At 54.8% G+C, this 10503-nt stretch overlaps 1 protein-coding gene across 7 annotated transcripts in view; it reads right to left on the bottom strand.

Annotated features, from left to right (window-relative positions):
• The window catches only part of ANKRD11 (ankyrin repeat domain 11), a 186490-nt gene that overhangs the window by 55324 nt on the left and 120663 nt on the right, over window positions 1-10503 (bottom strand). The window contains exon 1 of one of the 7 annotated variants that reach the window (XM_025209152.1): window positions 5760-5783. The exons of the other annotated variants lie outside the window; for them this stretch is intronic. The gene's annotated coding sequence lies outside the window, so the exon portion shown is untranslated. Of the gene's footprint in view, window positions 1-5759; window positions 5784-10503 lie in introns of those variants that run through there. 7 annotated transcript variants of the gene reach the window in all.

The following is a 10503-nucleotide window of genomic DNA, read 5'->3' as shown; positions in this document are numbered from 1 at the left end:
GGAATCCCACCCCAGCACCGAACGTGGCTGCAGCCACGCATCACGTCCCCACTCCCCAAGTGACAGCTCAAGGCCACCCTGGTCTATTTAGGGACACAGGCCTATAGGTGCATGGGGACAGCCAGCCGGGGTTTATCATCTCCGGAAGTGAATCCCCACAAATCGTGCGAAGCCCGGCAGGACGGGCCGGCTCCGCAGCCAGGCTCCTCCAGGTGCACCGCTTCCCTCGTTACTTGCCTCATCTGCATACTTTTCATTTCCCTCATTCCTGGCACCGAGTGCTTATCGCCAGCGCGGTTTGCTAGCTGAACACCATTTTAATAGAAAGCGATTATGTCAGCTTACACAAGCCCCATCTGTTTCTTACCTAAGGAAAGTGCAGGCTCTGGAAGGCATCACAAAGCAGCACGGATTTGCGCTTCTTATGTTGAAGCACCGAGCCGTGACAGCCACCTCCGGTGGGGTGCTCGTGTTCAGATGCCCCTTCCCTGGAGGCAAAGCACCGGCAACCACATGCATCTGCACACGTGCACGCACACGACTTTCACCACGTGCACCGAGCGGCACGGAGGTGAGATGCTTCTATGTGGGGCCCAGAGTCAGAGGTAAAAGGAAGCCCCTTCTGCTCTCCAGCCCATCCCCGGTCTGGTGGGGGTCCCGGAGACACGAGACATGTGCTTGGATAAATGGGCTGGTTTGAGCTGGTCTTGTCTGGGGCTGGTTACAAACCCAAAGGCAGGGGTCCCGGAAGGTGATATGGGTTGTGAATTATGGTTTGCTGGTTTACGGTCCACAGTCTGCCCGCGTGCCCTGCTTCAGGTGCATTTGGTGGGTGGGGGTCCGGCGTCCTTTTCACAGCAGCACAACCAAGACGAGCGGGCATGAACAGCTCTGAGAAGGCAGAGCCCTGCCTGGGTTAGCACCTTTGCAGATTTGAGGCGCCCCTCAGCAAGCGCCAGCTCTTCGTTTCCACTCCTCGTTTGACTACAGAAAAAAATGGAGCTGTTTTTCTGTTGCTAAGAGTTTGGGGAGAACGTTCTTAATGCGCTGGATTCCTCTTGGAAACCTCGGGGCTTATCTTGCGAATCAGGCTGGCACACCTAGTGGCACCCCTAAAAGGGTCTCATGGCACCCCAGGGCGCCAGGCACCCTGGTTCACAGTCACCGAGCTGATGTTAGCTCCAGGATGGGCCTGGAGACACCAGTAGGGCGCAGGAAGCTTGGACCTGGCAGCGTTGTACCGCTTCCCGGAGCAGCAGACGTCTTCCCTTTCCAAGGGGAACCTGTCACCAATACCGCACGGGCTTCTCGGCCCATCCCCACCGGAGCCGGGAGTTGCACAGGAACGGGGCCTCCACCCCAGCCCGGCTCAATCAGGAATGCACAACCAGCTCCGGGGAACTCCTGCTGCGCCCACCCTGCAACGCGCTCGTGGGTCCAACAGCTACGCTGCCGCAGCCCTCCGACGCCAGCTCTCCCGGCTATGCCTAAGCGGTGGGGCGCGGCTGTCGCCAGCGGGGGGGCGGGGGGGGGGAGCCGGTGGCTCCCGTCTGCCTGCCAGGCCCCGCACGCACATTCCTAAATCACGTCCCCGCACCACGCAGCTATGCACCCGCGCACCCATCTCCATACCCGAACCCCCACCCACTGCCCTCCTGCCCCTGGAAAGGTGGTGCAAACCGTGTCACGGGTTTTTAGTATGCTTTGATCTGCCACGTGAACCACAAGAGCCGCTTGGCAGTGTGTTAAAGTTATGTGTATATTTTTATTGATATATCTAGAAATAAATATTTTTGGAAAAACAAAAACCATTAAATTAAATCCCAACAATATCTTTAGAAGTTGGTTGGTTTGTTTTGCTGGGGGCAGCATCCAAACAAGGAAGCCTTTGCAAAAATGAGCCGCACATCACGGGGTCGCATGGGGCAAGAAGCCAGCGCCAGAAAGCACCGGCAAGAGCAGAAAGGCAGACGTCTGCCCGCTGCAAGCTCCGGCGGGTGAGGGAGAAGGAACGGCCCTCGACGTCTCCAGGCAGCTACTGCGACCGCCCCACCAAACGACAGCGCCTCACCTCTCGCATTACTTCACGAGATAAGGCGGTTCTTATATCCTCTGAAACACGGGGACGGGAGCTCTGCAATTTCAATGAGCCTGTTTCACCCCCAAGTGCGAGACACGGATCTGTCTGGAGCGGCGTCTGTGCCGACGAGCCAGGCGCACCGATGCGACGCGCCAAAACGCTGCCGCTTCTCTGGGGCTTTCGGGCACTGCATCCAACAGGCTTCACCGACACCCGCGGGCCCTCTTCTTCCCCCCATCACCCGTGCCAGGCTCCGTCACTCTCCGTCATAAGCAGATCTACGTCTCCCCTGATCCTGCTCTTTGCCCCTTGGCAGGAAGGAAGGGTTATTCCCATTCCCCAATGCTGCCGGTGCTTTCCATTCCTCCTGCCAGCTCGCCGGCACCGTCAGACATGAGCGCAGCTTGGAAAATGATGCTGCCCAACAGATAAAGCAGTGGACATGCTTGTCCTGCCGGCGGCGGGAGAGGCTAGCGTCCTGATTCTCAACCACAGTGCTGCGGCACCCCGGGGTGCCTTGCGATCCGTTCAAGGGTGCCGCACAATGCTAGGTGGGCTCTTTTCGAGCTCTTTGCAACAGAACTGCTCCAAGTAGCCAAAAAACTGAGTGAAAACTAAGAACTGGTATCGTCTCGGGGGGGCCTTGAATCTAAAAAGGCTGAAAACCACTGAGGCGACCAGTCAGGCTGCTCCTACCCCTGGCTCTACGAAGAGCCGGCATTTTCTGAGCAGGACCTGGAGTCTAACAAGGGGCCCTGAGCCTATGAAGGTTGAGAACGACTGGGCTAGAGCAAAGCTGTAGAAGGAAAACTCCCCGAAGCAAAATGAAGACTTCACAGACCTCTCAACCTCCCTCCTCTTCCCCTTCCTGTGCAACCCAACCCCCAAAACTGGTATTTCTAAGATAAACCGTAACGAGGAAGGGCCAGGAATGCACTTGCAGAAACAAGTGCATGCTTGTGCAAATGAGAATCAATTTACAGCACACTGCTATGGCCGAACCTGTCATTAGAGCAGGCATGATAGAAAGCTCGCTAAAAAAATGGGCCTACATTAACAGATCATGTGTCTTTAAGCACATAAGCTCCACTGCCACTTAACAGACTACAACCCCACCTCGGTCGCTCCGGACTTAGTTAATTAAGCCAGCTGCACTCAACGTCTGCTTCCTCCTTTAATGAACCAGAAGACTTGTTAGAAAGCTGCTGTTTATAAAGATTCACTGAAAAATCTCGTGATTGAGGTTAAAAATACCTAGAACTGCATCTGAGCTGCAAACCACACACGCAGATGCAGACACACGCCCCTACCTTTCTGCAACCCTACAGCTCTTCGACGTGCTTGTCCGTATTGCAGCTGGGTCCCGGTGTCAGAACGGCAGCACTCATGGACGCTTGGCCGGTACAGAGAAAAGAAACTGGCTGGGGTTTAAGAGAGGCTACATCCAACTTGGTGCATTCCCCCACCTCTCAAAATCTCCCCGGGTTGTATTAGTTCTCCCTAGTGGCGGTGAAATGATACCCAACTACCTTAGAGAATCACAGACAACGAGGGCTGGAAAGGACCTCAGGAGGTCACATCCAGTCCAACCCCTGCTCACAGCAGGACCAGCCCCAACTACATCATCCCAGCCAAGGCTTTGTCCACCCGGGTTTGCAAAACCTCCAAGGATGGAGATCCCACCGCCTCTCTGGGGAGCCTGCTCCAGTGCTGCGCCACCCTCCCAGTGAGAGTTTTCCCTAATACCCAACCTTCAACAGTGTGAGGCTGGGAAGGAGGGAGTTCAAAACAAGGCTAATTGCTACCCTCAAACAGAATGAAAAAGAAAAGGCCCGATGAAAAGGCAGCCATTCCCTCCCCTAGAGACGAGATAAAAACAACGGAAGTGCGTGTGCCAAACCAGACCCAAGACAAGTGTGCCACGGCCTCCCCCTCCCCAGGCCCGAGCAGATCAAGCCAAGTCTTCGAAGGCAAAAAAGCAAACCTGCCGCCACCTGCGCAGCGTGCGCGCTGCCGACCCGCCAGGCCCTGCACTAATCCGACGGAGCCGTGTCCTGGCATGGCGCTGCAGGTAGCAACACCGCGCCGCCCCGAGTATCCCTCCCAGGACAGCACTGCCAGCGTCACGTTTTAGGTCACCATATGGCAGCGCCGAGACGTGGCCAAAGCAAGCCTCTGTCTTGCAAAAGGGCTCGCGAATACAATCCTGGGAGGCCCTGGATGGTGCCGCACTAACAGATGAAGGGCTTGGCTGAATGCACTTGCACGCTGATGGTGCTAAGGAAGGAAGTACCACCTGTAACCACACTCCCCAGGGCAAGGCTTGTCACCATTCAAATGAAGCCTCGGCGTGAGTCGGAAGCGCCTGACTCACATCTCTCTGCTTCGCAGCAAGGTAAGGCAGTTCACGGCCCCCGCGCGCCTGCCAGGGCTTCCAAGGGGGCTGGGGCTCAGTGCAATGGAAAGCCACCTACGCCGCCAAGGAAGCTTGCTCTTTTTGGGGGGTTTTTTAAACAAGCCAACCACGACGACACCGGACAGAGCAGCTGGTGCTACTGAAACCGAAGCTGGGGGGCCACTGCTGCAGCAGGACCACGCCTGGTCCAGCAACTGCAGAGTTAAACACTTCCATCTGAAGCAAGTTTCTCCTGATCCTGGTACACGCTGTTTCCCCCAGGAGCTGTGTTTACATTTGATAGCAGCCCGTGCCCCATGGCTGGCTGTGCAAACACGGGGCCTTGGACGCGCCTGGGCCCGGGCCAGTATCCTGGCAACGTGGCCGAAGCCCGCTGTACAAACCACCAAGTGTGCAAATTCATTTCATTCCCCGCTCTTGCACATGGTGGGGAGGGAAAACATCACCTGCCGGAGAGTCCATTCGGGTAATGATTGACCTGGCAGGCCTGGGGGTCTCGGGGGTCCCTTCCCTGCCTGCCTTGGCTTCTCAGATCTCTTACCGCACACGCCTGCACCCCCCTGGCTTTCGTGGCACCGGCCTTAGTCCACCCCGAACAGCTCAGGCATTGATTGCATGGGCACCCGAAACTGTGTGCTGTGCTCAAGGACCCCAAAAGCCAGAACAAGCCCTCCAGGCACGGTGAAAGGTGGGAGCGCTTTAGCACAGGCAGCACTAGCATCCACACGGAGCACTGGACGGCCCGCCGAGCACAAGAGCATCCAGCTACCTGGTCTCCAAAGGGACGAGGGTGCCGACGTGGCTTTCAGCATTCAGGCAAGGCTGCGATGCTGCTCTTTTCTCATGCCAAGGAGTGGCACCCAAATTTCACATCACAGGCACTAGGGCTTTGGCAGGACTGCAGAATAAGACACTGTGGCAGCAAGCAAGAACCAGGCGTAACTGGGTACCATGCCAGCTGGTTTGCTTTACTTCCAAAATCGCCTTTAGTCTGGCTACAATGCTGCTTAGTACTATCCACCACTGCCCCCCCAGCCCTCAACGAGGGAACAAACCTCACTGTTTAGGGCTGTGCATTGCACAAAATAATCCAATCCCACGCTGCAACGCCAGGATCACAAGACCCAACCCTGTGCCAACATGCACAAGATCCCGTCCTTGTGAAATACGGGCTCCAGGAGCTGGCGGTGCCACTTGCACAATTCAGCTGAACGCCATACAACCCCCATCACTGCCTGCAATCCGGAAGAGTAACCGCAATACCCAGGCTACGCGGGGAACGAGGAACTCGCTGCTCTCGCAGCGCTCGCGGACGTAGCACGGCTTCTGCAAGGACCGGCTCCTGAGCTCAGGAACAGCAGATGCGACCTTTCCTTTTCCTCCAGCTCTTGAGGCTCTGCCACGACGGAGCAGGGGGAAACCTTGCATTTAAGTGCCCAGTGCTTTGGGATTTGGCCTCCAGTCTGCTGCACACATACCAATTTAGCAGGAAAATCGGAGAGGCCAGCAGTTTGGAGCAGGCACTACAATAAACCTATATAGCAGGGCTGTGGCAAGGCTCCAGGAAATGTGAGAGAATTATTAGTAAGCCATTAAGAAAGGCACTGTCAAGGCAGATAGGGTTTAGGATGAATTCACAAGGCAGCTGTCAGGGATTTTCAGCTGCTGATTCCTCTGTCAGGAAGGCTGCTGGGTGCAGGCTGGTGGATGCGGGATCCCCACAGGAACAAAATGATGCTGAATTGCTCAGAGCATCGGGTGTGTTTCTGGAGAGTTTAATAGTCACGTCTTTAAAGCTCTCACTTTCCCATCAGCCTGCAGCTTGCCCGCTCCCACCTTGGTCACGCTGGGGTTCAAGTCACGCTGCCCAAACAGCTTTCAAGAGGGACCCTGCAGAAATGCAGCGCCAGCAGGAGGGATGCTTTCTGAGGCTGGCAGATGCGGCATGATCTGACACCTCCTGGGAGCAGCCCAGCGATCCACCATCGCTGGAAGTGAAAGACAGGCTTCTCTCCCGACCGCTGTACCGCCGCCCGCGCAGGCCAGGCTCGCTCCGCGCACAGCCGTGCAATTCATGACAGCTCATTCGTTCGCCTGCTCTGGTCCTGCCCTTCCCTTGGATTATTTTTGGAAGGAAGGAGCCGACTGCATTTCCACGATACTTGCAATGAATTCCCCGGGGGCTCCCAATGCGTTTTATTCTCCTTGCTGTGGAGGATACCAATATAAATAAATCGGCTCAGAAAGTCTTTCACGGTCCTCTCCTAACGGCCAACTGACCGCTGGCGCAGCCTGTGCTGGAAGGACCTTCAGGAGATCCCCCAGCCATGCCACCCCCGAAGAGCAGACTTGATACAGGCCGCGTCTACACGAGACGGTGGCTCGTTACTACTCTGCGGTAGTGTCACGTGGCACGAAGCGTGACACGATGCTACTGTGCAGTCAGCGTCTCTACAAGCGATGCTACTGTGCAGTAACTCCGGTCACGGCACAGTCATTTCGTACGTCTGTTTGCAAGCACTAAATGACTGCGCAGGAACTCGTGTAGACGCGGCCAAGTCCCTGGTCGTTACGTTCACTCCCTTCCACCCACCCATCCTGCTCTTCGCACATTAAAAGCAGAGGGCCTGATGCTTTCTGGGTTTATTAATCTTTTCCCTTCTTCCCCTCACTCAACAGCGGCTGGATGTAGTTTTCGAGATGACTCTTACATTCATCACAACGCATTTGCACAAAGCCATTTTCATTCCTTGCACTTCCACCAATTCTCCAAGTTTTCCACCCGAAGCCGTCTGGAGGCCTCACACTTTATCCCCCCACGCCCCCAGTATAACAACCATGCTAATGCCCTTCATCACCTCACCCCTCTAGACAGGCCGTGTGATTCGACAGAAAACGTGCCACAGACCATTTCTTAACACAGTTTATATACATTTTTAAAATTCAGGTTTTTTAATGTCCAAAAAGAAGAGAGAAATTATCATGCAACCACTGAAAAAAGGAACTTCCTGATTTTCCAAAGTCAGAAAGCATCAACTGCTTGACTGGATGGGTCATAAAGTACTGGTCCATAAATCCGGCTCCCGTATACGGGAAACCCACAAACCTTGGCCTGAAACAGAGCTTCTCGGTTTTTTATAGCGTGAAGAACATTTTAATAGACATAGTGTCTTGTGGACACCCTCGCCCCCAAGCCACTTTGCCACTATATAAAATCCACGTGGTCTCTAACAACCATAACTGACATGGAAGCGTAATAAAAGGAAAGCATTTAGCGTATTTTTGGCTCCTCTAAAGCAATCCAGCAGCTGGAAAGGAGGGAAGCCGGGACCACGTGAGTAGCCAGACAGGCTGGGGACAAAGATGCTGATCACTTGTCCCTGGGTAACAAAGGCTTCAAGTTTGATTGTCTGACAAGAAGATGTGGCTGTTTCAATTTTGGGACTGTGATCTCCGGTTCACTGAAAGACAGTTGCTGCTGTAACGGAGGCGCTTTCTCCGCGCGCTGCCGGGTGTGTTTCGGGATGCCGGGCCAGGGCTGGTTCTTCCCTTCCATTTCTAATCTTCTGCTTTTCGCGTGTCTGACTGCCAGCCTTGCATTGCATTGTGTTTTGTCCTCCCTTTAATAGACATTAGCATGCTGCTGCTACCTCCAGTCTGAGGGCGTGAGTCACACCAAGACTGCATACGCAGCCATTCATTTAGAATTCAACTAAGAGCTCTCACACCCAAATAAAATCATGGAGAAGGTCTATCTGGTTGGAAATCTTTACTGAATCGTACACAATAGCTCTCACCCCGTCCAGCACCAGCCCGGCCTGCTCTGACTGCGTCTGTTAAGGCCTTGATCCATTGAGAGAATGGAAAATAGTCTGTTGGGGCTGGAAAACATCTGCACATGGGCCCACATCTGCATCAGGTCCCAGAGCGGGTGTCGGTGCATGGGCTGCTTTAAAGGTCACCCCCCAAAAACCACGTTTGGCAGCAGCACAAAGCCCAAAGAGGAAGGAAGCCGAAGGAACCCCAAAAAGAGGGTTGCAGAGCAATATACAGGAGACTCCTCCCAGGACAAGTGGTTAGGGGCTGCACCATCTCCCAGGGGTCAAGGACCGACTTCCCCTCTAAGAAATAAACTTTTGGATAATCTCATAAACATCTAAAGCTTTCTGAAATCCTAAAGCCCTTCTTCACCTCACCGGTGGCATGCATACTGCCGCAGGGCAGGGGTGGTCCACCGGTGGCACGCATACTGCAAGCGGCATGGACAGCCTTGGTGTGGCAGACCGAGGACAGGGCAGGGAGCTGGGAGCAGAGCAGCAGATCGGGCAGGGAGCACAGGGCAGGAAGTAGAAAGCAGAGCAGCCGATCAGGCAGGGACCAAAAGCAGAGCAGTGGATCGGGCAGGGGAAGGGGATCAGAGTGGCGCTGAGGGAGGGCACAGGGCTAATGGGTGGCACACCCTGCAAAAAGGCTGCTCCCCCCCCCTCCCCACTGCCTTAGGGCTACGGCATCCCTCCGTTAATAATGCACTGCAAAAAGAGTCTTTCTATAACGTGCTGCCTTGCGCGGAGAACTAAAAAGCCTCCTTGGCGCTCCCAGATGCCAACAGCCTGCTCCGAGCCAGGCTTCACGAAGGAATTTCTGATCACGGCGGGAGACGAGTTAGCAGCTATGAAGCAGATCACAAGTGACAGGCCAAGCTAGGCAAGGACAAGCTGCAAAGAGCACCGCGCTGCCTCTGAAAGGTTAGACCTCGCTAGATTACTTGCAGTGACCCACGTCACCCAGTACCTGCCTCCTCCAGACAACACAGCCCCCGGGATTTCAGCTTCGCCTCGCCTGGACTTCATCCCACGCCTCTCCCTTTTCCCGGCCTCCCTCTACTCCGGCGGTACCCCACGCGTGGGATGAAGCGAGCACGGCAGGGACGGCGCACCGTCACTTGCTCGAGGAACAAAGCAAACATTTTGCCGTGCCCCGTGCCTCTTTTAAAGAAGCCGTCTTTTCTTTACTCGACATACCGCTTCCACCGGAGTGGCGATGCTCATCAGGTGCTGGTGCTGGTGCTGGTGCTGGTTAGGTCGGAGCCTCTGCCGTCTGCTCCACAGCTAAGAAGCTCTCGCTGCTGATGCCAAGAAGCAGCTTATCTGAACTCTGTCCTGAAGTGACACTAGGCCAATAAATATTTGGGTCCTGCCTGATTGCCCTCAGTCCTCCGCACTTACTATCACTCGATCAAAAGGCAGTCTGTAAAGCCCTGTTATTATACACGTATCCCTTTTTGCTTATCAGGTGACTGGTTTATCAGATAGAAGTCACCAAAGCGCATGGGGGACTCTACATAAGGCTATATGAAGTGGTGTTGTAGCTCAAGCACATGTCCAGATATTAGAGTCTGTACCTGGGCTACAAGGAGGCTTGATAAGCTGGTTCACAATCGCGGCCAGGCCTGGTCTACAGAGGTTTGGAAAAGTCAGCACCGTTTTTGCAAGAAGTGGGATGAAACAAGACTTCCAGCAGGTGCAAAGTCTGGGAAGCCTAGAGAAGACGAGGTCCTTGGCTTCCAAGAGCTCTGGGGTCTATGTCAGACCCCCGAGTCGCAGCACAAGGACGAGGGTGGAGGGTAAGATAATGATTATGCAAGCAGCTGAGACTGGCACACATCTGGCGCGAGTCCTCTCTCTCTCTCCCCAAAATTAAACTGTTTGTCTACGTGGTCATGAAGGCAATGAAGGAGGCCTGAGCAAGGGAGGAGAGACACCAGAAGCAGTGATGGCTAAGGGAGGCCAGGCCGGGAGGAACGCTTGGCGCACCGGAGGGACCGCGAGCCCTCCAGACACGAGGGGCTGCACGGGAGGCAGCGGTGGGAATGCTAATTTGCCCTGGCGCTGTGCAGTACATAGTCATGAAGACATGACCTAAGAGAAGCAGAAGTTATTAATAGTAACTGCCAGCGCAGTGCTACCAAGAGAGGACGAGACGGTCTGGATTAGCAGTCTGCAGCAAT

This window comes from Alligator sinensis, unplaced genomic scaffold, assembly GCF_000455745.1.
Source record: "Alligator sinensis unplaced genomic scaffold, ASM45574v1 scaffold255_1, whole genome shotgun sequence".
NCBI classification, from domain to species: domain Eukaryota; kingdom Metazoa; phylum Chordata; order Crocodylia; family Alligatoridae; genus Alligator; species Alligator sinensis.
The sequence above is the reverse complement of the archived record's forward strand: the minus strand, read 5'-3'. Positions and strand labels throughout refer to the sequence as shown.